Source organism: Macaca fascicularis, chromosome 14 (assembly GCF_037993035.2).
Source record: "Macaca fascicularis isolate 582-1 chromosome 14, T2T-MFA8v1.1".
Classification (NCBI taxonomy): Eukaryota; Metazoa; Chordata; class Mammalia; order Primates; family Cercopithecidae; genus Macaca; species Macaca fascicularis.
Genome location: NC_088388.1, coordinates 100371385 through 100375524, shown reverse-complemented (window position 1 = coordinate 100375524; position 4140 = coordinate 100371385). Strand labels below are relative to the sequence as shown.

The 4140-nt window shown below is 39.3% G+C and overlaps 1 long non-coding RNA gene across 1 annotated transcript; it reads right to left on the bottom strand.

Annotated features, from left to right (window-relative positions):
* Positions 1-3173: 3173 nt before the first annotated feature.
* LOC141408512 (uncharacterized) lies at positions 3174-3893 on the bottom strand. The gene is made up of 2 exons (XR_012423655.1): positions 3826-3893; positions 3174-3272 (listed from the first exon to the last, which is right to left on the bottom strand). It is a non-coding gene; the product is annotated as an uncharacterized lncRNA (long non-coding RNA).
* Positions 3894-4140: the final 247 nt, after the last annotated feature.

The following is a 4140-nucleotide window of genomic DNA, read 5'->3' as shown; positions in this document are numbered from 1 at the left end:
ATGATTTAGATGGACGACAGATTAGAATCACGAATGGGAAAACAGTCAAGTTTTATTAAAGGACAGAATTCCCTTCTTCAAAAGAGAGAAAGAAGCAGTTAATTTTCCTGGGTAAGTGGCAGTGATGTATCAGGCGGATGGAGATGTAGTGGAGGAGACAGGGGTTGCTTTTACTCTAACGCTGTTGAAAACATAACCAGCCTAATGTCTCACAGATTAGACATTCAACTCCTATTTATGCTGCAAGTGTTGATAATGACGATGACTATTTATGAGTTAATCAATAGAGAGACGCTATGCCTACTAGGAACAAAAATGCCAATTATGGACAGTCACTAGGTAGTGAAATATAGGAGGAAATGTAGGAGAAAAGACAAAGGGGAGAGGGGAAAAGGAAGGAAGAAATAATTGTCTAACGAATGCCTGCCCTTTAGGGGTTTGCCAGGCTTATTTACATGTGGAACCTTACTAAATCTTCCCAGGAGCGGCTGCTATTATCACTTCCCATCAATAAGAAAACTGAAGTTGTGAAGTGTTGAACTATGTACATGCATTCCACATATATTTACTGCATGCCAAGTATGTTTCATCAGTGTGCTCATCTCTGAGGACATAAAGATGAAAAAAACAAAACGAAATATCCGCCTACTTCAAGAAAACTACTGTCCAAATTGTGACAACCATCAATAAGTGACTTACTCAAAATCAGATAACCAGTAAGTGGAAAAGGATGTGAATGCAGGTTTTTCTAACTGTAGAACCTGTGCTCTTTGTACCATCATACCAGGGAAAAGCAAGGAGCTGCTTCTCCCCACTGCCTTCCTTGACAGTGTCCACACCAAGAGTGTGGGCAGGTCTGCTAGCCTCTTTATACTTTCTGAGCCCTGGCTTCACAGGCTGTGCCTAGCCTCCCATCAAGCTACTAAATACAACTGAAATAACTGCTTAGAAACCTGTCATAACAAAAAATCACACAGGCCAAAAATTTGCAACTGTAACATATTTTGAGATATTGGCTTACATGTTATTTTTGTCTCTCTGGATATTCCCTTTTCCCTTTACCATATTTAAGCTTGTGGCTTGCTCTGTGTTTGTTACCTTAGGGAATGTATGTGTCAGGAAGAAAACAAAAACATCTGTAAGATTTTGTTTGTCTAAAGAGCAAAGACAGGTAAACACATGGACAGAATATTTTGGAAGAAGTGTTGTTTCCCAATCTTCCCTCATTTGTTGACTAGAATGAGACTCCTCTAATCTAGCAGAGGTAGGGAGAGAGAACGGAGCCTGCAGTAGGTTCACCCTCTACTTGGCTTTCTAGCAGCATTACTGGGAGAAGGTAACCCCCTCCCCACCCCCCAAAAAAAGAGTCATATGGTGCATTTGGATGCATACGAAATAGGAAGCATTTTGTAAGATTACAATTCCCTAATTGTAGCACAAAATGATTGAGATTGAAGCTCCTCATGGACCAGGACAATGAAACAAGGACCAGAGGGTTTCATGACATTACCACTGCTGCCCTCCCACCCCAATGATGTAGTCGGGAAAACTGTAGCACAGTCTTGCGGGGAGGCAGAGAGCAAGCTGTATCCCACAAGCTCAACAGGATACAGAACTCAGAGACAAATCAGTTGAGCTATAAATATGGAGTTATGTTTCCTACACTCTTTGTTTGTACACTAATATTTATAACTCCTTCAGGGAGAGAGGAAGAATGTAGGGGAGTGAACAAGGTTAGGGAAAGGGTACTCCATTCCTCATGGCTTCAGAAAGCATACTCAGTTTCTTTCATTGATGGGGGAAAGGTATCACTTGCATCCTCCCATCTCTGCCCCACATCCCCAATAAGGTAAAATCCTTCTAAGCAACATCTAGTCTGCCCAGTGTAAACACCAAATCTTCACTTCGATAAAGGATGTCTTTCAGGCCCAACTATCTAGCTAAAATAAAACTTGGAGGGGTTGCTCTCTTATATATAGCCTACTATTTTAATTTTAGCATAATACACCACATAGAGCAGGACTCTAAATCTCATACTATCTTTCTGAGATCTGGTGAGAATCCTTTTGCCTGATGTAGCTAAAAAAAAAATAGTCTCTTTCTTCCTATGTCACTCCTGTTACTAGTCATCTTTCTGTTCTCCAAAGCAGGACTTCCCAGGGATGTTGATTCCTTATATTTGTAGACTTACAGCTATTGAATAAAAGGCCTTAGTCTGCAGTTGTTCTACAAGAAAGATGAATTCCTTCAACCTTAGCTGCCAAATGTCAAATGTCTTATGTAAACTACTACTTAAGAATCATTGCCTGTCTGAGTGAGAGATGTGATTGCTCTTGTTATCCGTCTGCTTTGAGTGGTCTGTGCTCAGGCGGTTTTCCTGCCTCGATGAAAAGTGTATTCCACTATCTACACATCTTGGAACACAGTGAGGCCTTTACATTGGGTAAAAACCGAAATGGATTGCAAGTCACATAAAAAATAGGAATGCCATTGTTTTAGCGTAATCTTGATAAACATCCTTACTACCTGTAGCATTCAACTACGAGGCTTCAAAACTTAACCATGTAATACTCAATACATGGACTGCAGAAACATTACATAGATCATTGTGTACCATTATTAATTAGATATTCATGATTGATGAATCAAATAGAAAATGTGCTTAAAAATCATTTACAGAACCAAGGGCAATGAAAAAGATGTATTGTATACACACACACACACACACACACACACACACACACACACACACATATATATTTCAGATATCATATGAAGTAAGAAAAAAACCTTGAATTCTAGCTTGCTTATAAGAAAATTGATGTGATTCAAAGCATTTCCCAAAGGGGAACATAATTCAGCTGATCAGCTAGTTTCCACATTCACACAACTTATTCTACATTCTACTCCTCTGACAGCTCCAATGTGTCTACTTGCAAATACTTCTTGCAAACCACTTGGGGGTACACAACTGCCACTGCCTGTCAGAACAATACCAACATCCACACTCAGGGTACTGCCTGCAGATGCATTCATTACTTCCTACCTCATGCCATAGCTACATTGCTGGGGTCTGGGGTGTAGAGTGGCTGCCTGCTTCAGTGGAGAGCTTTCTTGACCTAGTCTCAAAAATACAAAGATATTCCAAAGTCACATGAAGTTTCCCTGGCTTACTTGCATCAGATTTTGCCATGAGCAATAGCATCAATGTCATCCAGTCTATCCTTCAGTCTTCTTTCTCCAGCCTTCCCAGATCAAGCCTTCCTCTTTCCCTATCAACAAAAATAACAGAGAATAGGGCAGTGATAGAGATATTGGTAGGCAAGTGCTTTATTACGTGCATAGGTTTGCCTTAGATATTAAATTTTAAAAATTCACATTTTATAAGGAGCTTCTTGTTTCTGTTCATGTCTATTTGTATCACTGGATTTCCCAGGTAAATGACTTGATATTTCATTACTTGGAAATTCCTTACTATATTGAAACCTTGGGAGAACAAAACACTGGTTGTATCTCAGGGTCATGGGATTATTGTGACTTCTATTTTCTACTTCAGATTTTTTTCGGCTTCTTTGTAGCAAGCAAGTATTAACTTAATGATCAGAAAATGCCACAAGTAAGAAGAAACGGAACCTTCTCAAGCATTTCTTGGAACTCTGTCTGTAATGTGTGCAAAGATGATGATACCTGCCCTTCTGATGCAAGGCCCCATGGAGCTCTAGACCATGTGTACTCCCGGAAAATTTATTTACAGGTTGAGTTCATGAGATCTTTCTTAAAAGAAATGCTCCTATTCTGGGCTCCATTTTTTTCTCTCTTACTTACCCTATTCTTCCCCCTCCCCACTTTTTCTTTGTTGTAGAACACTCTTTTCTTCTTTCCTCTTCTTCCTGTTGAATAAATTTCCAGACTGAGTCCTTTCTATTATTCTTCCCTGAAATTTCATACATTCTTCTATCATAGCACCTGCTTTACTTTAATGTTTATATATGTCCAAACATTTAACCAGGTTTTTACATAGATTAGGACTTTAGAAAATAAAGTGTCACCTGGTATTTAAGTTCTTACAAAATTTTTGTTGCTGGGCAACACTCATTTATGTTAATTGACAAAGTATTCTTTAGTGGGGACATCTGAGTC